The sequence below is a fragment of the Ambystoma mexicanum genome, chromosome 4q (genome assembly GCF_040938575.1).
Source record: "Ambystoma mexicanum isolate Mex_15411 chromosome 4q, UKY_AmexF1_1, whole genome shotgun sequence".
NCBI classification, from domain to species: Eukaryota; Metazoa; Chordata; class Amphibia; order Caudata; family Ambystomatidae; genus Ambystoma; species Ambystoma mexicanum.
This window is the reverse complement of record NC_090928.1, coordinates 491,799,801-491,827,596: the sequence shown is the minus strand read 5'-3', so window position 1 is coordinate 491,827,596 and position 27,796 is coordinate 491,799,801.

The following is a 27,796-nucleotide window of genomic DNA, read 5'->3' as shown; positions in this document are numbered from 1 at the left end:
ACAAATTGCAAACCCCAATTATTGGCATTTAAACATTTTACAAATTCATTTAATTCAACCACATTGCCCGTCCAAATCATAAAAACGTCATCAATATATCTTTTCCAAAGATATATCAACGGTGAAAAGACATTATTATGAAACACATATTGTTCTTCAAATTGGTGCATGAATATATTCGCTACAGAAGGAGCAAAGCTGGCTCCCATTGCAATGCCAATCAATTGTTGATAATATGTATCATTGAAAAGGAAAACATTATTTTGCAGAGCACAAAGAAGAAATTCTTTGATCATTTCAATATGAAGGTGGTAAGATGCTGATTTGTGTCGGAAAATATAAGTAATGCTAGCAATTGCTTTATGATGATCAATAGAAGTATATAATGATTTAACATCAAGTGTGACCAATAATAATCCAGGAGTACAAGGCAATTGTGCAAGAATCTCAAGAATATGCATAGTATCTCGTAAATATGTGGGTGTAGAGTGGACCAAAGGTGCAATACATTCATTAATATACACTGATATAGGTTCCAAGATACCACCCTGGCCACTAATAATAGGTCTACCTTCAGGTATCCTATCAAATGACTTATGAATCTTGGGAAGAAAATAAGCAGTTGGCATTGTGGGTTTATCAGAAAACAAAAAACATTTTTCCACATCTGTAATGATACCTATTTTATACCATTTATCAATCAAAGAATGAACTTTATTTCGTATTTGAGCAATAGGATTGTTTTACAAAATAGCATAACAACCTGGTGAATTCAAATGGTCAAGTGCCATGGAAATATAGTCTACTTTGTCCATAATCACAACGTTACCGCCTTTGTCAGCCTCCTTAATTACCAGCGAATCATTAGATACTAGTTTGTTCAGGGCGGAACGCTGTGCTACTGACAGATTAGAATTTGTGAATTTGGAACGAAAAGAACAGCGATCAGCTAATGTGTGAATATCATTGGTCACAACCCGATGAAACGTGTCTATAACATTATCATCTGAAAAAGTTGGAGTAAATTTAGATTTATTTGCAAATTCTTTAATTTTCAAATTACGATGCTGAATATCTAGTTCATGCATCGTATCAAGAAGATTAGATTCACTATCAGATATTGACTCATCAATAGACATGAGTGTATGTGTGCTCATCATTGTTTGTAATGAAATTTCAGATAGTGCAGCGACAGGTGTCGTAGGAGAATATTGTTTAACCTGTGTAGCAAAAAACTTCTTGAGCTTAAGCTTCCTGACAAATTTAAATAGATCAATTTGAACCTGCACAATATCCTTGATGCAAGATGGAGCAAATGATAATCCTTTATTAAGCAATGAGTGTTCTTCTGGAGAGAGCTGATATTGACTTAAATTGTGAATTAAATTTATCTGAACTGATTCTGATCGGTTTGATTCTGTATTGATTTCTGATAAGAGGCTCTGGTTAGACGCTGGCCTAATGGAGCGGCGTTGACGCCGCCTGTGTTGACCACCCCTTGATCCCCTTGGTTTGGACCGAGCGTTGCGATATTGGCAGTGGGTGGTAGACGAAACCTGACCTGTTTTCTGATAGCTTCTTGTCTGTTGCCCTTTTTGAATCTTCTCATCTGTTCCAAAAAAGGTGCCGGAGAAAAGCTAGGTGGTTCTGACAATTCAACAGATTCGGCATCTTCTGCATCCCGTGATTCATCATCACGAGGTGTGTTCCCTAAGGCATTTTTGTTACCAGAACGATCTGAATCACTTTCGACATCAGAACTAACAGGTGAAGAGGCCACACTACTATTCCGTGATCTAGACACTTCATCAAACCCTTCATAATCAGCCAGGTTCGGACCACCATCTTATGTCCCATGAGTTAGCGACAGGGCGTTGCATGAGGACACCTCTTACACCCCATCTTAAGTCAGGAGTGATGCCCAGAGTGTAGCAAAGACTCTAGGTGATGAAATACACAATTATTTGACATGTATGACTACAAGTGTTTCTTTCATTGCAGATCAAGTCAAGCATCGGAGGCAGGGTTCAAGGAACGTGAAAGAGGACAGCCCAGTAAACAATCTGAGTGAATTATTGCCAACACCAATTTTGTGTGTTGGAGACAAAATTCTTATCAAGAACCTTACCCGAAGATGGCACGAGCCAAGGTTTAATGATCCCTTAAGTTTTTAGGTAGTCTCCCCTTCTGCAGTTAAGGTATCGGGAAGAAGAGCTTGGTTACATTTGGGCGATGTGAAAATCTACAAAGGCAAGACCCTCCCTCCAGCGCCTATTGACCAAGAAGCAAGACATGAAGAAGAATTTCTGTGTGTGCATGCTCGATCGATGACCAAGAAGAAGGACGATAAAACAGCGTGTTATTAAGCACATGTTTCATTTGGACTGGAATTCATTGAACACTCCTTAAGCTTGTAGCAGGAGGTGCATAAACTTGCAGGGAATTCCAGAGTCTATATGTACTTTTTAGAAATTCTTTGAAAAAAGGAATATTGAATCAGTGCCATGCCTAACCATCAGTTCCTAATCAGAAATTGGAAGAGAGATCAATACCCAGATTTGTTTCTAGGAGCATATCTTTTGCAAGGATAATATATGGTACCTGCTGACAGTAATACCCATCGGCTTATAGTTGCTATTTTTGTGTTTATACTTCAGCCATACCCTGCCCTTGTTAGGAGAGATGTTAACATTCACACATTTCTTCAGGACCCTGAAAATGGTCCAGTATAAGAAGACTCTTACTCATGATAATTGAGCAAATTGTGCAATTACGAATATAAATTGAGTGTTTCGATTAAAAATGATTTGTGAAGAAGATCATGTGATTATAGAAAGAGCCCGTGTCCAACAGGTATTGGGATGGCACACCAAATGTTTCTCCAGATGTTTATGCCTGATATATATAGGCTTGTGCATTTTCTTCATCTTTCTGTAACTTACATTTCGAGGTCTTTATTTCCTAATGGTCCCATTGAAAAAAGAACGCATATGATTTTTCCTAGCATGAGCACAAATAATTACAATTTCTTTGCCCTTCTTGGGCATGTCTGAAGACATAAGAGGGATGCAGGAGAAAATAATGAGGGCATAAATACCTATCTTGATAATTCAGCTCACCTGGGGAACAATATGTGATACCAGCATATGAAAAAGGTTGGAGAAAGAGCATCTGATGGGAATTGCTATGTCTGTGCTCTCATCCCCTATGCCATGAATATAGTTGAAACCTTAATTTCAAAAGAGATGCCAGCACATGATGCAACGTGCCTTAGTCCTCTGGTAGCATGTACTACTAGAAGACAATTCCAAGGGAACTGGGCACCCTTGCGATGCAGATCAAGACAGTCATTTTTGTACCAAGATGATTATATCAAGACAACACAAATGGAAAAGGAACCTGGATGCACATACAGGATGCTTGTTTATCCTGCTGCAGGACAAGATAAGGTGATTGTTGCAGAAATGAATAAAATTAACTGCTCTGATATGACGGAAAAGACTGGAATGCCTGGATGCTGGGAACATTCACAGCTGCTGATCTATGGATGAGCGAGTACAACCAAGGATGGGAAGATGGAGTGATGTCCTGTGCAGCTTATCTGCTGAGGAAAAAGTAAGTGCAAGGGATGCAGAAGGTGAATAATGAGTGTCTAAAGTCATGGGCCAAATGCTCTAAACTGCTGACATAGTTGGAAGATGAAGCTGGACCAAGGTCTGTGGACTCACTGGTTAATGCAACAATGTGCTTCTGAAGCAAGGGAAAGAATTATATTGGCAATAATAAAGCGTGCAAGAATACAATTGATGTTCCAGGAATGGGGAGAGGGACAGCTGTCTTGATGGATCGATATTGGGCCTGTTGATCTAGAGCATATATGAAACTGCCCAGGAACTGGGGTGGAGTGTGTGCCTTGATAGATATCCATGTAATGGCATTGCTGATTCCACAGAGAGAACTGAAGATTTAAGAATTTCCAAAGGTGGACAATCACCTAAGGAGGAGGAGGTCACTAGAAATCCGGCGGATCAAGAGATCAAATCAAATTACTTCTCACAAAAATCACTAAAAGCTTATGAAAACAATCCTAACTAGCACAAATTGTTCAGCAGGACTGTAGTGAGGTTCACATCTATGTTTATGCTTGGAATCCAAACTGCAGTGAATGTCAAATGGCTGCAGATCACCAGGTGGGAGCTGGTGCAGACAATGAATGCCTCTATACAAGGATTTAACACCATAAAGGAAGAACTGAGGGCCATAATGTTTATGACCCTCCAGAACAGATGTGTCCTTGACATGATTACAGCAATGGAAGGAGGTTTTTGCGCCAAGATTGGGCAATCATATTGCACGTTCATACCATCTTATGATGGCGGGAATGGGATCTTGATGGAGGCCATATCGATGTTGACAGATCTACACGTAAAAATGGAGGATGAGACAGAAGCCATTGGAGATGACAGTTGGTTCGCATTCCTGTTTTCCTGGATTCCTTATTGGAGGGCCAACCTAATCAAATTCTTTGGAGCAATATTGGTAATAATAATATTTGGATTCTGTGTGAAACGGATAATAATTGGACAGTGTCAAAAATGGCAAAGAAAGCAGTGGGAATGAAGATTATGATTGAAGCAAAAGATGATCTAGAAGATAAAGGGCTGACTGATGCTGCCATCAGAGAATATATAAAGGAAAGTATTGTGGCACCTGAAGGAACAAAGTTCTGGTATCCAAAAGATCATAAGAATTATGTGGGACAATGGTTCTACTGTACCCCAAATGAACAATCCAGTTACATTACCTGGAGTGTGGATGACCCCATTAAAACAGCATGCGCCTAGTGTGGTGACGAAGCTATAGACAACCAAGAAACACTTCTTCAAGAGAAAATACAAAGGAGCAGAAATACCTGACGAGGTGGTTGACAACTCGACCAGAGGGGGCAATATAGCAGAGCAGCCCCGAAGTGATGACAACATGCAGGAGTAAATGAACTGATGATGTCATAAGAAAGTGTGCATGACGTCTCGAGATACTGAATGAAGACGATATATGGATCCTAGAGGACAAATGATGATTTAAAGAATTGAGTGAACTATCAAACGTGGAAAAGAAGAAGATTACACGTTAATAAGGTGCTGTAGAAAACAGAAGTTCAATAAATGAACAGGCGCTGAAATGCAAGGTAGATTAAGTCATTATAGAGGCTAGCTATGACTAGTAAATAGAATGCATGTGAAGCCGCCATTGTACAGAAACTGGACATTGGTATCATGAAATAAATAAGCCAGAAACCATGAAAGGGGAAAGGAAAGCTGTGATGCAGCAGAATAGCAGACTCGTGGAGTTGCGTGGCGAGGCTACCTGGCATGAAGTCAAGATCTTAAACATTGAGATCAGTTATCTACACTGTAGAAGGATGAGTGAGCGGAGGATGAATCTTCTCACATTAAGGTGCAAGAAAGAGCACAGAGGATGCCAAGTTTTAATTTATTTAGAGCATATAAAACCTGTAAAATGAACCAGATCGTGTTTTCCTGTCAAGTGAACCAAGGTTGGAAATAGAGCTTGAATTTGGAGTCCCAGACACGATAGTGAGTGCCCTCACTACAGTGCACTCCCAAAGATGAGAATACTCTGCAAGGCCAAGTACAAAGACAATTTCATGGCAGAAGGCATGGGTGATGCGAGATGCTAGGCTAATTGGGTGGTGAGTTAGCTTCATGTCCTATCTCCCTGCACCTGGGTGTGGGTTTCCGTGTTGCTAAATTAACCGAATGTTCCAGACATTCACAAGCGTGCAAACCAATTGTATTAATCTGTATAATGAAGGACCTAATAGCTTGTAAAACTAATGAGGAACTGTGTTTCTAATGTTTCTGAAATTACAGTAGGTAGGCATAAATTGGCCACCTGATGAAGGGCAGCCAATAACAATCCTAGCTCCTATACGATCTAATACCAGACGTTTCCCTTAACAAATCCCAACCCTTGACAGGTTTTTCACTATTGCCACATAGTATACCATCACTCTGACACATAATTAAGTATAAGAATTGTATTATTTGTGGAGATCATTGACAGACTGAGCGTACATCTGTCAATATTCATTGTAAACTCCCTGTTTTAGACAATTGTTAATAAAACAATGACATGCCATCTTCTTGAGTTTGTCCGGTTATTTGGAATTATTCTGGTGTAATCCCATTCATTGATTACGGAAGAAAACCAGAGGATACAATTTTGGAGACAAAAGGAATCAAGAAATTTAATTGAACCTGATCCATTATTTAAATATCAAATTTTAATCAAGAATTAATCATAGCACTCAATAATTTTACATCGCAGGAAAGGAATTAGGAACACATAATTTCACATAATTTCACATATAAACCATCTCATTCATACACAGGCATCCAATAACCATTCATACATCCATCACAATAATACATGTAAGGTAAAACTTTATCCTAAAAAAGTCATAACAATTGATTTACTTATTGTCTTCATAAAAAAGAGAAATTAAGAGATATATAATAAATATATATGAAAAGCCACAACAACAGATTGCTCAAGTGGTCATCAGTTTAGGATGGGTCACATCGATGTCCAAATTTGACCTCATCACTGGTAATCCCATTCATTACCATATGCATGCTGAAAGGACCATAAGCTCAACCACCACCCCACCCCACCCCCAGCTAACTAAATGGACACAGGCACAAAGGTGGATTTTACAGGAATGCCATTGGGGACTCCTCTTTATTTATATAATTCTCCTTTTTTTTAAAAACATTTCTATCCACTTCCTAACATACCCCTGGCATGAGTACCAACTAAATGGGGATCTGCTGCATTAGCTCAACTTCCTTGGAGGGCTCTCAAGGACGCCAGATGCAACAGATCCGTTCCCTAACTTCAGGTACCAACCACATGGAGTGTGAGGCCAGAGGAAGCCCTTTGTGGGTGGTCCCATCTCCCTGGGCATATTCAGGCAGGATGCCACACCCTTCCACTACCTCACGCCAGGGTTCCTCTCCTCTTTTCCCAATATATACCTAATACTTACACCTGCTTAACGTTCTCCCTAGTAATTCCCCCATTCTATTTTCTCCACTTAACAGTAGTATAATTTATGAATAGGCACTACATAAAATGTATTATTTGCCTAAATATATACATTAATAAACATAAAGACAAACAATTATATACAACACATATGAAATACATATAAACATTATAGCACATCATAGCACAATCAGGGTACTGCTGCAATCCGTCACCCTTTTGCATTTACTTTTAGGGCTGTCTCTGGTGGCTTTACCGATGGAGCTGGCTAAAGCCTGTCCCCTCATCTATGGCCTGGCCCCCCTTTTTTCTTTCTTTCGGGAGGCCACGTCCACCACGTGGGGCCACCCACGATAACCCACGATAACCATGTCCTTGGGTGGCCCTCTGTGCACTTGAGGGTCCGCCTACAGTCTCTGCCACAGCCATGGGCTTTGTTACTCTTCTGGTTGAGTCCCATAGGTTGGGGGGCCCAGCCACAATCACTGCCGCATCCAGTGGCCCTCTAAAATCTTCAGGGTGGCTCTGTTGCCATAGGGGTAGCCCATGTCACTACTGCGTGCCAGCACCAATTTAGCTTCAATTGGTGCCCCGGATTCCACCAAAAGTCACAGCACAACCTGTTGATCTTCTTGGCTCACCCCCTCTACAATTGGTCATGAGAGGCAGGGGGCAGGCCAATGGGCTTCACCGGGGTTGCTGTGTTGTTGCAGCCCAGGAGCTTTCGTTTGCCAGGCTGCTGCCGACAGAGCCGCCCGGGACTTCCTACATTCTGGGACTTTTCTTGACCACTCAGAGAGGACGCACTGCTCTTCACCTTCCAGGCCGCCACTAAATTGGCAGACTGGGGCATGGCCGGACAGCCTGGTTCCGGTCACCCCCTTAAATGCCCTAGACTGGACTTTTCCTCTTGGGCCTGGGCTGCCCCATGCATGTCGCACTGGCCCTTTGTGATTCCTGGGCCTGTACGGCCTGGCCCTCAGGTAGGCCGACACCCACAATGGCCCTGGCCAGCTGAGCAGCCCCTGCTAAGCAGCTCAGCCCTCTAGCTCACTCTCTGGGGTGGGCGGGCCAGCACGGCCCAGCATCAGGATGCATGGGGGTGCTTGAGGCAGCAACACCCCTAGGGGGTTATTCTCTCTCTTCTGGCCCCCTGCTTCCTTTTTCGTTCTCCTCCCTTTCCCTGTGGCTTCAACTTTCTTTCTCTCTTTCAAACAGTTTTTTTTTCAACTGTCACTTTTCTTTCAAATCCCTTTGGATTGTTTTCTCCGCTGCCCAGTCCATTCATGGGCAGGGGAGTTCGGTTTTTTTATTCTTTCCTTTCCTTTCCAACATTGCATCCAGTCCCGTGTCCAAACAAAACAAACACACAAACAATACATTTAATAAAATACTTTTACCAACCCTGGTGGCTGTGTTATTTCCAGCCTTTCCCCTAAGCGGCAACCATGCAGCTGCTACTTGCAGCCTACTTGGGCTACGGGCTGCATCTACATTGTTCCTCACTTGAGTGATTTCACATGGACCTTGCTACTTAGACATATGGTAGTAGGAAGCGCTGCAAGTCTCAGATCGTAAGTCATCCCAACTGTATTCACCATCACAGGGCCACTTCTGCTTCGTCTGGCTGACCTGCAGATCCCGCTGAGCCAGCCATTGAATGGTCTACAGTTGTTCCTGGTTTATTTGGACAAACTCTCCAGACTATCCTCCTGGGACTTCCCAGCCTTCTTTCAGGATATCAAGGAAATCATGGGATTCACACACAGAAACCAGCTCACATGGGGAAAAGCAAGTAGATGCCTGCAGAATGTTTGGGGTAGCAAACAGGGCCCACAGTAGAGGCTCATCTCAGTTCTTTGCATCTTTAGAGACCAGCTTCCGAATAAGTGTCTTGAAAGACTGTTGAAAGCTTTAAAGTAAGCCCTCAGTCTGAGGGTGATAAATGGCCATGTCGAAGGTTTTCACTAGCAGGAGCCTTTTCAATTCCATCATAACTTAGATATGAAAGCAAGAATCTCCTTGGAAAACGCTACATGGGAAAAGTACCAGATTCTGCTTTTGGTGACATTTCCCTTCATGAGAAAGACTTCTGGATGGCAGGTGGCACAGACTCGGAAAACTCAAATGAATGGGTTCCCGGACCTGGGTGGGAAGCGCAATCCTATCACATTCATGCCTATCTAAGAGAATAGTTCTTTAGTCATGGGGAAGGCTTTTAGGGGGGCTCCCCCACCTCATGGCAGGAGGTTATATGTCACACAGGGGCCAGGCACTGAGAGCCTCTGGATGTCTTGTTGTATGCTACGTCGAAAATAAATGACCACGGACATGCTCTTGTCTTTTGGTGTTTCTTTGATGTGTTACAGAAAGATGGGTATGGGCCTAATTCCCGGGTGTTCTTTGGATCTGAGAAGGGACTAATAGATGGGAACACGTCTGTCCATTGCCCTTAACATTGTTTACAAGATGGTAGAGCAGCCCCTCTCTTTCAATAAAATAGGCCCATGTTCAAGTATGTGCATTGTTTTGTATTTTATTTGCAGTTTTTGAGTGCTTTCGCCAAAACGCTTTACAGTAATAATCAAAAATATGGTACACAAAATAAATGTTGACATGTACAGAAACATTTAGGCAGAGGAAAGTGAGAGTAAACCATGGGCCTTGAGTCGGGAGAGGAAGTGGAGGGGAGGAGGGAGCACCCATGTCAGGGTGAGAGCTTTGAATGAGCACAGGGAGGATTAAAAGAAGTAAGAAGGTGAAGATGCTGAGAACAAAGAGAATACGGTGGGGCAGTAGGGAGAGATGAGGAAGAGCAAAACCATCATTGCATTTGAAGACAAAAAGAAAGTGGACAGGAAGGTGAGAGTCAAAGGAAGAATTGAGAATGGGAGAAGACAGTGCTTATAAGAAGTGGGAGGAAGCAGTAGAAAAGGTAGATGAATAGCAGAGTGGAAGATGGAACCGCGGAGGGAAAACTGTGTGGAATGAAGGCCTACTAACAGGGATGAGCAGTAGTCTAGATGTAAGAAGGTGGAAAAGAAGATAATACGCTTTTTAGCATGAAAGGAAAGAAAGGGGCAGGTTTTACATAAGTTAAAAAGGTGGAAATGACAGATATGAGCAGTAGAGGAAATGTGATAAGAGAAGGTGAGTGTAGAATTGAAGATAACACCCAAGCTATGGGCATTAGGGCACAGTGGGATAGAAGATGGGTGGAAGAAAATAGAGGAGACAGGAATTTGGGGAGAATGAGATGATGGGGACAGAGGATTCCCTTTTTAGAAGGGTTGAGGAAGAGATAGCAGGAAGACATCCAGGATCGAATTGCCTGGCAGCAAGAAGAGACACAGGAGTGGAACGAGTCAGAGAAAGAAGTGAAGGAGAAAAAGATCTTCATGTCATCTGCGTTAAAGCAACAGAAAAGAATGAAAGACTCTATAAGGGAGGCGAGAGGAATAGTGGGAACAGAAAATAAGCGGGGACCCAGGACTAACCTTGGATGACACCATAAAGTAAAGGGTGAGGGAAAGAAGTATTACCTAAGGAGGAGACAGAACAGGACCAGATGGAAAGATGGTAGTTAAACCAATGTAGAATCGAACCAGAAAAGCCAAGGGAGTAAAGTGTAGAGAGAAGAGTAGGGTGATCAGCAGTGTCGAAAGCCACAAAGAGATCTAGAAGAATCAAAACAGAAGCAAGCTTATTACGTCAGGCAGAGGGAAGAGAGTCAAACACATGAAGAAATGCAGTCTCAGTAGAATGTGCAGATCGACACCCAGATTGAGTAGAGGGCAGAGGAGTATCTTGCTTAACATGTGAAGAACAAACAACTCTTTACAAGAGTTTAGAGAGAAAAGGAAGAAAGGAATTGGGCAAACATTAGAAGGGCTGGAAGAGTCAAAGCTGGGTTTCTTAAGTGTGGGAATTATAGTAGCATGGTTAAATAGTATGGGAAAGGTAGAGGTACAGAAGCAAGCATTGATAATCGCAGTAAGGTAAGGTAGTAGTAAAAGATAGACTTGAGAAACAAGGAAGGCTGGGATAGTGTCGAGTGTGGAGGCGCAGTACAATGGGTACGAGAGAGAAAAGCATAGGCGTGTCCCACCTTAGGCGAGGTGGCAACATCAAAGGCCAAACCGTAACCATGCATTGTGACTTTGAGCCAAAGCAAACTCTTCTCTGTAGCTGTATTATTCTGGCCCCCAGGGCAGCGGGTCTCTGGGCCAGGGAACCTGGGCCCAGGTCTTTCTTCTTGTAGTGTATCAGCATCACCTATTTCTATTTCTATTTTATATGTAATTGTTTTTACAAAGCGCAACAGTGACAGTTACTGGTATCAAGGTACTAGAAACAAGGTAACATTACTGCAAAAGTTACAGAGAAAGATGGAACAAAAATCCCTTAGAGTCAAAAAGCCTTATCTTCAAAGCCTTCCTAAAAGTGAGCAGGTTGGACATAGTTCGAAGTGTACGCATGTTCCACAAAATCGAAGCCTAGAGGAAGAAGGCTACAATTTGAGATGAAAGGAAGGCACAAGGAACCACATCCGTCTGTTCCCCTGGGGGCTGTGTCCAACTCTGGGGTGTCCTCTAGTTTAACGTTGATGTAATGTTTACAAATAAGCTGGGTCAGAGGATCCTCCCCTTCCTGCACCTGACGGTTGTGGCAACCGTTGTTAAAGAGGAAGATGTTAACGGTTCTGCAAAAGTCCTAAATTCAACCATTGTGTGACAATTATTTAAAATACATAGTAGTTCATGGTGAATCGCTGTGGTGCCACTGATCTGATACAGTGTGCCTTCTTAGATCTGCAATGTACACAACCCTGAGGCTGTTTTGCTGTCTACGTTTAGAAGAATCAGGAGGATGGACAATGGGAATGGTGTGTGGGCCCTAATGCGATCAGAACTATAAGTAGCATTTAACACCAATGACAACACCATCCTCCAATGGTGTCTCTGCAATCCAGGCCTTCGACAGACTACTCAGAGGTGGGTTCAATACTTCATTTCAGATTGGAAACCATTTAAGAACCTTCACCCTTTTCTCAGTGGAAACACTGTATTGTCGGGTGCTGCAGGTCACTGCCCTGACACCTCTCATCTTAACTTTTATTTACCACCATTGACAGAACATTTAAGGCATCATGGGATGCACTTTTACACTTAAGCCAACACTGCCCATTTCTTTCTTCACTTGAAGGGCCATCTGAATATATTGTAGAGGCATGCACCTCAAGGAATATAAACAGGCTGAAGTGCAAAACTACTACGACAGAAATAAATTGGTGTGGGGTGGCAAGGAGCAGATATAATAATACTTTCTAGCCTTTCTCTTTACTGACATGCTCTGAACCTGCAACAAAGATCAGAACTCAGGGGTTGCTTATTGAAGACAACCACAGACAGCAGCTGTTGCTGAGACATGTTTCTTCATTTACTTTTGCTATGGAAGTTGCTAAATCTAACTTTCCCCATCTTACTTTAGTAGACAATGCCATCATATTGCCTGGGCTTGGATACTGTAACACAATATTCCTGGGCCTACTCAAATGAGCTGTCATGCGGATGCAGCTCAGACAGAAGTTTGCCACCTGACATGCTGCAAAAAGGCTTCTTTTCAAATCATATTGTATAGTACATAAAACCGATAGAGGAATGTAGCCAACATTTGTACAGGATCATTTTACCTTGCATAAATGATCTAGATATTTGTGCTCAGTGGATCTCAATCGTCATATTCTGTCTAAATGTGCTAGACACAGAACAGGTAGGGTAGTATTTCCATTTTGGGTAGAATGTTGGAATGTGGTGTATGGATGATCATTTCCTCAAAGATCTTCATACCCATCTACTATCTTCAATTATGAAATGGTCATCATCACCTCACCAAAGTGTGCCTTGGTCACCCTTCCTTTCTTCACTGGACTCATTGTACTTGCAGAGGAGTGCCTCACACACCTCCCTCTCCATCCTCCCCTCTCCTGGACCACCCAAACGGCTATTCTCTTAATTTTCTACTTGACACCTGACTTCAACACTCCCCATACTGACCTGCTCCTTCCCTCACTCATCCCTGCTTATTTGGGGGACTACCCCCATACCATGCTTCTCATCATCTGTGCTCCAGCCAACTTCCACATCAACCTCTACTTCTCCCTGTTGTGGGATAAATTAACCCACTCAGCTGTGCTTTACTACATCACTTTGCTGCAGTGGTGCAAGAAACAGCAAAATGGAGACGCTAACTCCTGTGCACGCCAGGATCCCTAAACTGCGTTTTTGCAACAACCAGAAAATGGCTGCACCACCCTGCCACACACCTTTCAGGTGAGGTGGAACAGAGTACTCGCTGCAGGATTGTGCCAGTGTGCTCTGCAACATTTAACATGGAGTGAAGTGAAAGAGGCAGCATTACTTGAAAACCCAATATGCCTCTTTAAAATGACACCTCTTTTAACCTTTAAAAGTGCTGCTTGGCGCTAAACTCATCCAGTCCTTATGAACCACTGTGATTAAAAAGGCCCTGCAATGCCCGGGATCATACATTGTGTCTCAGAGGAACCGGGCTTCATTTGAATGACAGCTCCTGTCAAAGGTATCTTTGAAAAATCAACCAGGGGCTTTGTTTCCATTTTACACAGGAAACACGTCTATTTTCGTTGCAAAAGTATCTAAATCAGCTGTTTAGAGAAAGACTTTAAATAGATGCTTGTGTAAATGTATCCATGCTGCAAAACAACTCCAGTACTCAAGAAAAGAACTATAGCTGCATAAAGTGTGTATTTGCTGGAGATGAAAACCAAATTTAAAGAAATAGTAAAATGTTCTTTTTCTGACTGAAGAGAGAACATCCCCTATATAAAAGTAAACTGTTGTGTGAAGGCCTGTTTACGTAGCAATGTGAAAGGATTTGTTGCTGGTAAAAGTACACCTATAACTGTTTTGATACCACAGGTTTAGGTCAAGATGTAAAACTCATAGGCTAAGTTGGCAAGCTAAAAAAAAAAACTTGCTCTGCCAGTTGCTAGTATTGAGAAAGGGTGACACGTCATAAACTTCTGGCACAGGAAAGCGCTAATCGCCAGCTTGGAAGACTTTGAATGCGCCAGGACAAAGAAATTTCACAAGCTCATCAGACATTCGTCTTTGCTCCAGGCTGGGACAATAGCGGCTGAGACAATCACCTGTCAAGTGTGAGTGGCAATAAAACCTTCAATCAAGAGAGAGGCCCCTCATCCTGCTTCAAAGGAAGTGACAATTGAGAGCAGTTGGGGTAAAAAGAAAATAAAAACGGATCAAGTGAGACTGGACTCCTTTTGGTTTTAAAGGCTATTTTGTAACTGAACTTTACAGACGTTTAACTTGCAGCAAGAATTAGGAAAAATATGAAAAATGTGTAGTTCGAAATCTAATGTTATGCTCTTTCTTGAAAACTTGGTAGAACTCATTACTGCATAAGGAACAGAAGTTATAAAAAAATGACAGATTACGGGGAAAGTATTGATGTTGTGAACATAACATTTTGTACATACATCTCTGGGGTAAATGTGCATCTGTGTTTGAAGTTGGGGAATTTTAGGTCAAATCTTTCATGTTTAAAATTACCAAAATGTGTCAGCAAGGTGAGACGAGGTCCCACAGACTTGGGGTTTGGATTAAAATATGACACACAAAATATGTAACGTGTATCTGATTTTCTTAGAGGTTGCAACTGCATAAATATGTGTTTGTGGCCAAATTAGATTTTGGTTGCAGTAGCTAGGGGAGGTTTCTAGACATTGTAAAAATCACCCCATAAACATGACATCCTTTTTCTGTGATCCAATCAGCGAAGAGGTAGGAGGAGACTTCTACCTTGCCCAATCCTGTTATTAGAGGCAGGAGTAGTAAGCCTGCCCTGGTCAAATACTTTAGTGATGTCATTTGGCATGATAAATAAGGGCCCCTGAGAGCACACTGATTCCTGACTTTCTTCCTGAATTCCTGCGTGGTGTCCAGTTCCTGAATTCTTCATCCTGTTTGATCCTGATTCCAGATTTGCATTACAAAGCCAAGGCCTACGCATTGCTGACCCCATTTTCAGCCTGTCTGCTGCTATCCTACCCTTATGATCTGTAGTATCCAGTAACCAGAAGTGCTACCCAGTATCCAGTCCATGTCCACTGATTTTCTCCGGCTGTCCTTTGTTAGACCAAATACGTGTGGTGATCCAGAACCCTTGACGGGCCAAAATCTTAAATTAAAGTGGACTGTAAGTATTAATAGGAATCATAGAAAACCATAGCATACCTTGCCTTGCCCTATCCCAATCTCTAAACTATCCCATCCTTACCTTAATAACTTGTAGCATTGTCAGAATCCGTATTGCAATCCTGTCCTTGATTTATCTTGCTAAGCGCCATTTCTTTTGTCATTTTTATCTTGTGTAAATCCTAAACTATCAATCCTATTTCGATTGATCCGACTGGTTCCGACAGGGCAGGTGCTGGTGATCTGGGGTTGAAGTCATGAATCAACTCTAGAGCTTACTGTGTCCCTCTTTGGTATTCTAGCCGGAATGCTCTTGTATAGAGTAAAACTATTCTTGTCCAAACTGAGTTTCTTTTCTGTTTTCCCTACCCGATTTTTCTAAAAACGCCTCTTATTCCACATTGCATATCTCCCTCAGTTTAATAGCTAGAGACCTCATTTCAATTATGGATTATACCTAAGACCTCTAGCTACACCCCAACCCAAAAACCGCACTCAAAATTACCAGTTTTTATTAAAAAACATTTGGTTAATTTTAGGCAGGAATCAACATTTTTGCAAAGTTTTACACGTGTTATTTTTATTCTAAATTATTTTCAACCTTCCATTCATATTCAACTTGTTTATTTTTGCTCAAACTATTGCTAATGACTACTAGTATCTTTACAGTGTTGCTCCCATAGAAATGTGTACTGATTTAGGGATTTTTGCACACTTTCAGTGTTTTATTCAGCCATTTTCGAGTGTCAGTTTATCATTGTAAGGTTTCAAATCCGTTTTTCTCTCTTGTTTGAGTAGGGAAGGTTGGATTGAAATTTTGTTTATTGCTCCTCCTTCCTGATTACCTGCTGCTTCCTTATATCTCTTTAGAATTGATTATTTGTGGGTTGAGGAATATTGCATGGGGAAATTCTAACTTGAGTTTTATCTTTCTAAAAATTCAAAGTGTCCCTATTTCTCTGGTGTTTTCTATTTTGTGTTGCTAAAGAGTTAATTTAAGTGCATTACATACCTTCCTATTTGTTATTGTCACCACCATGGTGATTGCTGCCCCATATATTAAAAAGTATATGTTTGATTTGAATTTTAAATGAATAAATAAATATTACCTTTACTAACCAGCCTGATTCCTGGTCCATCGTGACCCGGGGTATTTGAAAAGGGGTGTGACATGAGCGGTGTATCTCTCAAATATTGAACCTATATATAACAAAATAAGCATTTCAGTTGTGCGCTGCATACTAGTCTGAGACCAGTGTGTATCGCCTGATTGAAATCTGTGACACTGTTTTGGGTAATTGCAAGTGATTGCAAAAAAGGACTTCAGTTTGTGCTTCGGCATATCATTTTGTGCCAAGCTGCCTTTCACTCTGCCGACATTTGGAGGGAGATATTTTTTTTTCCGGACCTACCCACTCAACAGCCTTCTCCACAAGAACTTTGGACAGGATGGCATAGGTCACTCAGGAACTCTCTTCCTGTAATGCTCTGAAAAGTATAGATCACCTTGAATGCAAGAAATATCTACATTCTTCCTATTGTTTACCTAGATGCTATACTTTCAGTGCCATTGAACTGTTGCATTACCCCTGATATGCTTCCTGTGATTTGTTCCAACAGCTTGTGCTATGAGGCCATCTCTGAGGAGAAACAGCTCTCTATTTATTTATTTGTTTGTTTATTTATTGTACATTTGTGTGGCGCCTATACAGCAGAATGTGTTTCCAGGTGCTACAAGACAAATGAGGAAGGGGGAGGGGACAAGGAAAAAAACTACAATAACCATCATATTAGGTCTTGTGGCATTCAGATCATGCAAGTGCAGTATCAACAAGTGCTAGGAGGATGGGGGAAAGGTCAGGGAAGGGATGTGCTAGGGGATGGGTGAAGTGCTGGAAGAAGGGGTCCAGGGGGCTGGGAAGTGCTAAGGCGTGCCAGGTGGGCTAGTGCTGGGGAGGGAAGGTGTAGGATGATAATGCAAGCTGGGGCAGCCCCTGAAGGCAATCAGGGAAGGGGGCCCAAGGGTAGGTGTTGGTAGGAAGGGGTAAGAGGGAAGGCTGGACAAAGGATGTTCTGACCCCCAGCGAGACTCATAAGAGACAACAGACATCCAGTCATAGTGACAGGAGGAGACTAGCAGGGGAGGGGGAGAGAGACGGAGAAGGAGAAACTAAAATAGATTTGGCTCAAGGTGTAGAGGGGCAGGGAGGCCATTCCAGGGGGAGGCTCCTGCTCAAGAGAGAGATCTACCCCCCACTCTATGCTTGGAGAAATGTCTGACCTGCAGAGATTTGGAGCTGGAGGAGCAAATCAGAAACCTTGCAAACATTTTCATTGGTCAGTTTGGGTAGGATACATATAGTAAATATATAGGTTAGTTCTACAATTATATAGCCATGTCTAGGGGCCCCTCCTAGGACTACCTCTACTAGTATCAATCTACAATGTTGCAGGGTCGCAGAGAGACCATTGGCCCTTCCAACACATGATATCCCCACATTAAAGGTGAATCTGGATTGGTCAGAATGTGTCCTCCCATCCCTGGGACCCTGGACAGATACCAGGCTGAGTGTACCTTTTCAAGGCAATGGGAATGGACATGGAGGTGCAAAATGTTCCCTAATGTTTCCATCTCCGATCACCTAAGCCTGGGAGAGTCCAGTCAGTTAGCAGCTTGTGCCCAACACGTGTAGCTTTTTTCCCTTCTGTTCGATGGGAACAGTCCTCTTCATCTACCTTGGATGAATAGGCATTGTCCTCTTCAACTGGGTCACGTGTGTGGTTGCCACAAAATTAAGCTGTCATGCTTGTAATTATGAGGATTTTAGCCTGACTTTCTGCAGGTAGCTCGTTGTCTTGATTACTTGAACTTTCTGTCTTCACTTGTCCTTGGCTGAGTGTCTAAATTCTTCTCGCCTCTGGCTATGGCGATCATGTCAGCTTTTTCATGTACTTGAAGCCTGTCTTTCCTTTGCTACTCATTTCAGAGACCTGTAGCTTCTATTGCTTTCCCTACGACTTCTCCATGTAAGTAGAAGTTAAGCATGTGCAAGCTAAATATATGAATACTTTGCATCTTGCTGTTTCCGCTTCAGTGAACGATATGAATATATAGCGTCGGTCAAAAGCATGTGCCTTGTGCCTATACGCAATAAACTAGTGCATTTTCATGTGACTTCATGAATGGATGAATATATACTTCATGTATGCAGCTATGCTGTTATGTCAGTGATGACATCATTGGTTTCTGGCTCTGCAGTCTGTCGACTTGCTCGATCAATGACATTTCCATATTGTCCCAATCATTGATTGGGTATGGTCTAAACGGCTGTCTGAGTGAATAACATTTTTTTTTTTGTTATAATGCGCCTAATAACATACCTGAGTTAGGTTTCTAAGCACGGATCTGGGATTCGAACCTCTGTTGCTCTGCATGGTCTTGCTTCCTAGACGAGCGTGTTGCCCCAGTGCTATCCTCCCAACTGTGATACACCGAAACTCACTGTGATGGGCCTAAAAGTGAGGCACATCTGCCGTTTCTATGCCTTCATGGTGAGAGTGTTGTGGGGGGCATGAGGGTCAGATGTGGTCCCCCATCTACAATCCCCCTCTGGTTGACCTGTCTACCACATTACTTGTATGACTCTCTTGGTTGTCTGCAATTTTGGGTGCCAGACCTTCGTTATCCCTCCAAGATGTCCATAGTATTTAGCATGGTCATCCAGGCTCCATGTCACATAGCTGTATTCCCCATCAGGGTTGCACCAAACCCATTATCCCGAATAGTCACAGGTGTTGTAAGGATTCTGGAACAATGTTCCTGTTGGGAAGTGAGGACACTGCGTCAGTTGTGATTTCAGTGCATTCTGTGTTTTTGTTTCTAAATCTTCTTCAGTCTCCACATCTATCAGCACTTTCATCCCTAAAGTCTTCTAAGTATCTAAATCAGCTATTTAGAGAAAGACTCTAAATAGATGCCTGTGTAAATGTATCCATGCTGCAAAACAACTCCAGCACTCAAGAAAAGAACTATAGCTGCATAAAGTGTGTATTTGCTGGAGATGAAAACCAAATTTAAAGAAATAGTCAAATGTTATTTTTCTGACTGAAGAAAGAAAATTGCCTATGTAAAAGTAAACTGTTGTGTGAAGGCCTGTTTACATAGCAATGTGAAAGGATTTGTTGCTGGTAAAAGTACACCTATAACTGTTTTGATACCACAAGTTTAAGTCAAAATGTAAAACTCATAGGCTAAATTGGCAAGCTAAAAAAAAAACCTTGCTCTGCCAGTTGCTAGCTTTGAGAAAGGGTGACATGTCAGAAACTTCTGTCACAGGAAAGCGCTAATCGCCAGCTTGAAAGACTTTGAATGCACCAGGACAAAGAAACTTCACAAGCTCATCAGACATTCGTCTTTGCTCCAGGCTGGCAACAGGCTGAGATAACCTGTCAAGTGTGAGGGGCAATAAAACCTTCAATCAAGAGAGAGGCTCCTCATCCAGCTTCAAAGGAAGTTACAATTGACAGCAGTTGGGGTAAAAATAAAATAAAAACGGATTTGAACCTCTATTGCTCTGCATGGTCTTGCTTCCTAGACGAGCGTGTTGCCCCTGTGCTATCCTCACAACTGTGATACTGTGAAACTCACTGTGATGGGCCTAAAAGTGAGGCACATCTGCCGTTTCTATGCCTTCATGTTGAGAGTCTTGTGGGGGGCATGAGGGCCAGATGTGGTCCCCCATCTACAATCCCCCTCTGGTTGACTTGTCTACCACATTACTTGCATGACTCTCTTGGTTGTCTGCAATTTCGGGAGCCAGACCTTCGTTATCCCTCCAGATGTCCATAGTATTTAGCATGGACATCCAGGCTCGATGTCACATAGCTGTATTCTCCATCAGGGTTGCACTAAACCCATTGTCCCCAATAGTCCCAGGTGTTGTTAGGATACTGGAACAATGTTCCTGCTGGGAAGTGAGGACACTGCGTCAGTTGTGATTTCAGTGCATTCTGTGTTTTTGTTTGTAAATCTTCTTCAGTCTCCACATCTCTCAGCACTTTCATCCCTAAAGTCTTCTTAGTTGTCTTTCTACACTATGATTGTACTGATGACACAAAATGTCAGCAACACTAATATCAAAGCTGCTGCCAGTACTTTCAGTCTATTGGACATCCATGTTGGTACCCATGAGAATATATAAGAAGGTATGATGGGCATGGGCCCTGCTTTGTTTTCTACCCATGTCAGCAATTTGGCACTTGCTTCCCATTCCTTGAGGCACTTTCATATACTTGCTGTACTACTTCCATGGGACCCGTTAAGAGAGCATGTTCTTTGCTCCCAACCACTCCTTTCCATCCATCTGTTGTGTATACTTGTCCATACACCAGCTTCTGCGGTCTTTTCCAGCATCCTGGCATTCCAATTTCTACGAGTCTTTTCTTGGGACACTGTAATTCCTTCTGTGTCACTATCTGTACTTCCCCTTTGCACGGGCCCTCTGTGATGTACTCTATGCTTTTATCTGTATTCCAGTAATTGTCCAACATTTCCTGTGTCTTTATGTAGTTGCCTTCACACAAGAATGTCTTCTTGGACATCCATCTTGGTGTAGCATGCTTCCCTTGAAATTGTCCTCTTGTGGTTCATAGCGATAAATGCATGAGGCATTGTGCTCTTACCACTGGAATTTCAGTTGCCACAAATGTTCTGAATGCACTCATGGCATAGGGGATGAGAGTGCAAACATAACAGTTCTCTTTTGTCGTTTGTTTACCCATGTTGGCCATGTGGCTGTGGTTGACCACATGTTGTTTGATATATGGGCCGAATCAGCTATGTAGGAATTTATCTGGTTAAAATGTACTTCTGCACTGTATCTAGCTGTACTTCTTTAGCAGTGCTTATTGCCTGTCTACATATGGTTTGCGCAACTGCATGGATTGGGGTTACCTTAGTAAGGGTCAAAGCTTGTGCTTGAGGAAACATCAACTTTCGTAAAGCAAGGGGTGTAGAGCGGTAGGGACAGCAGAAGACACAAAACATTATCCTGATATTAGAAATTATATTTCCCATGTTGTTCTTGAGTGTTTCTTTGTGTTGGTCCGATGATTTGAGCAACTCGCCTGAAAAGCCTGAGAAATGCATTAATGTGGTGTTAGTGTATGTTAAATTAAGCACTACGCCTGTAGTATTGGGAGAGTACTGCATAGAACAATCGCTCCCACACTACAGATTCTTAAATCGCCAAGCAGAGCAATGATAGATGGTTTTCCACAGGCCAATTGTGGGTAGATGCGCACAACATATAACAGAAAGGCGTGAAAAAACAATTGTGGAAGTTCCATTCGTTCAGTTTCTGTCCGTATCACAAAGTGGATAAAGCATTCCTGATGTGGGTTACGTCTACTAAGCACTATATGGCTTGGACTGTACTTACTTTCCTGATGAATACCTGTTGTAAGAAAAAGGTAGTGTGCCTATTCTAGGTGTGCGTATTGTCCTTCCCTGACTCTCTTGCTCTAAACGTGTTTACTGCAGTTGCTGTTCTTCTTCTTTGTCTTTGGCTTCTTCTTGCATCAAATCGTCTTCTCTTAGACGGGAAGAGGTGTTACCTTTAAGCCCGCTCAACAAGGGTCTCCAATGTAGTTCTAAGCTTTCTTGCAATTCAACTTCATTGCATGCTCCGTGGTTTGCTCTACAGTATAGGGGGCCTCGAATCTGGGTTTAAACCAGGGCCTTACAAAGTTCTGGAGTAGGCCCATATACCCTGTATAAAGTAGTGGTTGCTTGAGTCTTTCACTTGTGGCTTTGGTGGTATCTTCCTCACTGTTCTTTGACCTCTCCCCCTGCGGCTGCAGTTAATGAGAAATAAAAGATGCACTAACCATCAAAGAAGCCACATATTCGTACATTTAATTGCCAAACACACCAGAGGTTGCATTTGCATCTGTCAATGCTCTAATGTGAGGAGCCAGGGGTAGTCGCATGCACCATCCTGGTATCACCTCATGGGGCATTAAGTGGTGGTCTGGTCCGGGCTGATTGCGCCGTGCAAACAGAGCTAAGTGCAAATAGTGAAGCCCACCCTTTTGTAAAGTGGATTTTATTTTTGCGATTTATTCTTTGAGCAAGTTGTTGAGGCGCTCACACACCCGTTTGCATGTGGGAGATAGACACATTAGAATTTGTGCTGTATCCCCAGTAGGGTTGTGATGTGCTCAAAAGTCTAATTCACGAAATGAGGCCCATTGTCTGGCCACAGGGCCTCACACCACCAGCACCCCACTGCAGGAATACCTCTCTAATGAGAACTGTTGCTTTCCTGAAGGCATCAAGGTGCAAACAGGGACCAGCTCTGATCCCTCGGGAGAACGGGCACACAACCACTATCATGTAGCGGTAGTCCTGGCACGCCTCACATCATATCGGCATAGTCGATGTCGAGATGTTGGAAAGGCCCAATTGGGTATGGCTCCCCTCACTACATGCCAAGTATGTCCTGCAGTGAACTTCTTACAAGTGATACAGCTTTCCATAAATGCTGCTACATGCTCCGATATATTAGGACAGAACCAATCTTCCCCAATGTGAGCAGCAAGTACCTCTTTACCCATACGAGTGAGATAATGCAGTTGTGTGAGTGCAATCTGCAATAATGCTATTAGAATTAATAGCTTGCCTTTGCTTTCCTGTCACCACAGAGAATCCGTAGGAGATATTGAACATCCCCATCTCACCCATAGGTTTTTCTCCTCTGCTGGAGCCATACCCTGAAACTCCATCATCTGTGCGACTGGTAAAGTATTATAGCCTTATTGTGTAAATGTATATTTGGATGTGATGGGGTACCAAGCTCTGTTATTCCTGAAAAATATGCTAGGCACTTGTCTTCTGCATCTGCTGCTTTGTTGCCCCAGGAGACTGCATCCTCCCCTCTCATGTGAGCCTGGCACTTTTAAGACCGCTACTGCTGCTGGGAGTTGAAGTACTTCTATGAGCCTACCCAACAGGGGCTCGTTCGGCACGTGTGTGCCATCAGCAGGTCTAAAGCCCATCCTCTGCCATCGTGACATCCCAGAGTGTACTGTAGATATCAAACAGGCCAAATCAGAATACAATGTGACTTCCTGGTCCCTGCGCACTTCTAATACGATTATGAAATCCACTAATTCTGCTGCTTGCACCACAAAATGTGAAGGCAATCTCGCACTGGCTATTACTTCTGCTGTACCATCTGCTTTTAGTCTCACAGTCCTACAGCTCCCTACCTTGATTGTAGGATTCAAGATAATTACCTTATATCCAGAAGCTCACTGCGTGTTCAATGTACTCTTGGGTCTTTCGAGAATTGCGAAGAGGGCGTGCTCCATGTAAAGTGTGGTGCTGCACCCCATGTTGATACTCAGTGACTTCTTTACCGCAAATGCGACCGCAGCCAGAGCTTGCTCACAAGGGTAATGTCCACTCATTACTGGGTCTAAATGTCCACTATGATAAAGTAATGGCTTGTGCCCTAGGGTGGTCTTCTGCCTGAGCACTGCAGTCATCACTACTCCATTGGAGTGTGAGAACAAATACAATTTGTTGTGATAGTCTGGGATTCATAGTAATGGAGCTGTGCTTATTGCTTTCTTCAGCTCTTTGAAGACTTCAGTAATTTCATGTGTCCATACCAATTTACCATTCCTTCTCTGTGCCTCTCTAAGCCCGCTCAACAAGGGTCTTGTGTATGTGCTATAGTCAAAAACACAGGCTCTGCAATAATTGTAACAAACGAGAAACTGCTGCATTTATTTCACTGTTTTTTAGGCATCAGCATTCTATTGATTGCCTCACCCCTTTATGGAGTCACTGTTCGCTAATCTTGTGATATCAACTGCCCTATGTATAGCACTTCCCTTTGGAAATATTGTAATTTTGCCTTGTCCATTTTATAACCCTTTTCTGCCAATACTGTCAGCAAATATACCGAGTCATTTCGACACTGTTCCTCTGATCTGCTACAAATTAAAATGTCATCCACATATTGTATGACTGTGCTCACCATCTGTATGTTACATAGATCCATCTGAAGGACCCTATTAAAGATAGAAGATGACTCACAGTAACATTGTGGGAGTCTTGTGTTTTCCACTTCCGGTTTCTATATAGTAAGGAAGTTAAGTCATGTGACTTCGTGAAGTGGTATAGAAAAGAAGGTGTTCTTCAAGTCTATCCCCATTAAGTGCATAGCTTCCGCTTGGATGCTACACAAAATTGTTACAGAGTTTGGAACTAACAGGAATTCTGCTTCAACAATTTGCCTCAACAGGTGAAAATCCTGAATAAACCGCCATGATCACCATGTTGCCTTTTTCACTGGATACACTGGGGTGTTGCACTGCGATTCTGAGGGTACCACCAGAATGCCTTGCTTCACTAATGTGATGATTGTCTCCTAAATACCCTTGTCTGCCTCCCTTGATAGAGGATATATGGTCTTGCCCTTGGTAAAATAGCCCGTGGTTTAAGCTTTAGCTTGAGCGCTCTTATCCCTTTTAGCAGATCCACATCATTGGGACTATTGGTCTATAAGACACTGAGTACAGGCCCTATTCGTCCTCGAGAAATGGTGGTGGTGTTTTTCGCAACACAAGTGTAGAGGAGGAGCCAAATGCCTCTACCAGACGACCCGCCTCTATTCTGCCTATATGTTGGAAGCCGGAAATTGCAACATGCACAAAGCCGGTAATGATACCTATTCCCCGAAAGAAGGCATCCATTGAGAAAGCCCTATAAGATGTATCCGTGGAGAGGTGACGGTCTCTTAAGAGAGATCCCTGAAGATGTGTAAAGATGAATGAAAGAGAAGATGGGTGGCGTCTCATGAGGTGAAGACGATGAACTAAGAAGAATGTATAGACCTTATGGAATTTCATGACTAAATAAATAATTGAGTAATCTTTCATGTGCAGAATGAAGATTGCACGTGTGAACAGTGCTGAAGAAAATATACACCATTTTATAACTGTACAGATGCCGCAATGCAAGTAAACCAAGTAATCATGAAGGCTGGCTATACCTAGTGAATAGACTGTAGGCGCTGCCGCCAAGATATATGCATGTATAGAATCTGGATATTCAATGTCACAACTTTAGTAAACCAGGACCTGTGAAAGAGAAGGGTTGAAAATATGGTGCAGCAGAAAAAACAGCTGTCTGGCTCAATGTCAAGGGTTGGGGCAGCCAAGAACTGGTTATCTATTCAAGGAGATACAAAGACTTTGAGAAGTGAGGCAAGCTCTCGTTAAGGTGCGATGGAAGGGCACTATGAGTGCCAAGTTTTATCCATTTAATATCATTAAATGCAAAGAATTATCTAAAATACAGTCCCCAGTCACACGGGGTAGATGGAAATAGAACATGGGCAAGCAGCACTGAGACTTGAAGATAAGAATTTGTTCACACTCCGTTCTATTCTCAGGAGCAGTGATACTTTGCAAGGCCAAGTTCAAAGACAATTTAAATGGCAGAAGGCATGAGTGATGATGGATGGTGGGCTAATTGGGTGGAGAGGCATGGTCAAGTCCACCCACCAGCACTTGCGTGTTGTTGCTAGCGAGTCAAATTTTCCAGAAGGGTACAAGCATACCAACCAATTATAGAGGGCCATGTATTGAAGAGCCCTATAGTTTGAGAGCCAATGGTGTGTCGTGTATCTAACAAATATTGTGGATGACTTGCACAAGGGGTGGGCATAAGTTGTCCACCTGACTATAGAGACCCAATCCAATCCCCTACAGACAATGTACCTAGATGTTCCCCGTAGACCAACCACAATCGTACATAAGTTTTCTTAGTTTGCCACGTAGTATGATGAGTTTACGGTATAAAAGTGTTTTTTATGGGATGCATCGAGATTATGCTGTGAGATGTCCGTTGATGTCCGTTGGACTCCCTGTTTTAGACAATTGTGAATAAAACAGATTACTTTTGCCAACTTCCCGAGTCAGTCTTATTATTGGTGTAAGAGTTATTCTGCATCCCCATCAATCTAACGACAAGCTACCTCATTAAAAAAGGGCCTTACTGTTCACAGCCATTCTCTGAGGCACTTCCCTGTAATGTATTTCCGCCCAATGTGTAATGATTATGTAACAACACCTCACTATCTGATCGTTTGTCTTGGAACAACTCCTCATCTGTCACGTCACTCAAACTGTATCCTTCCCCTACTGCAATTACAGGTCTCTATGATCGTCCTGTATCGTCAGTCCCACACAGAACTATTCTCTCGTCTCTCACTATAACTCCCCTGAGTTCTATTGGGATCACTTTTTCCAGTAACCTCTGGTCTGAAAAGGGATTCTTTGGGTATGAATAACAGTCTACCCTGTATCCTTGGTAGGCATGCGATGAACACTTCGGTATACACGCATTTCGCCGAATGAAATGTCATTGTGGGACATTTCATCGCCGGAATTCTCATCGCCAGAAACCCTTTTTTGAAAAAATATTTTTTGGGGGGTGTTTTGTGCGGGTTGGGGTATGATTATTAAAGTAGGGGTGGGTCTGGGGGGGGGAACACCCCCATGAATAGAAAATAATAAATACAGGGTTTCTGACGATGAGATTTCGGCGATGAAATGTCCCACAATGACATTTCATTCGGCGAAATCACGTAGAACCGAACACTTCTACCCCATATGAAAACAGTTCAATGTCTACCGGCACCCCCCCACTGGACCGTCAGGCCACAAAAAGCCTGGATGAGTTCACTCACATTCATGTAATTAATCCCTGGAAATGCACACACTATCCCTTGGTCTGTGAATGAAATGGTCATGTGAAGTCGGCTCATCATCTCTCTACCCATTTTATTCACTGGTTTCTGTCGGGAATATAATAGTGACATGGTGAGGTTGTGTTCTCCCATGGAAAATAGTAATTAGTCAGTAAAAGGAACCAAATCTGTGGCCCCAGAAAATCCCTGTGCATTCATGGCAATTCCGGACATTTGGTATCTCCCCTCCCTTATAGAGGATCTCGTCGCCCCCGTACTCACGAGAAAGGAAAAAGTCTTATCACCTATAGTCACCCATATATGTGGTTTCTCAGCCGGATTGGGTGTAACTGATAGGAATGAACACATAATGTCTGTCTGTGGGCTGTCCCATTGTAGATATAATGAGATTTTCATCCCTGTAAATGAAATGCCTCCTACAGCAGTCACCCCTTCCCCATTTGCATGGGAGCCAACATCCTGGAGCCTGCATGTGCTTTGCATATAATTTTCTGTTGAACTGGTGCTTCCAGTGCTGGTTGTCATTGCTGCATGTGTCCCTGTGTCTGAAATGCATGTGTCGTGGAATGATATTGCTGTGTTTGCATGTCTTGGGTATGCATCTCTTGTGGTGTGTACATCTGCACTTGTGTGTGATTTTGGGCATAATAGTCTGTCTGATCTGTCTGGTATGTGGGCTGTTGC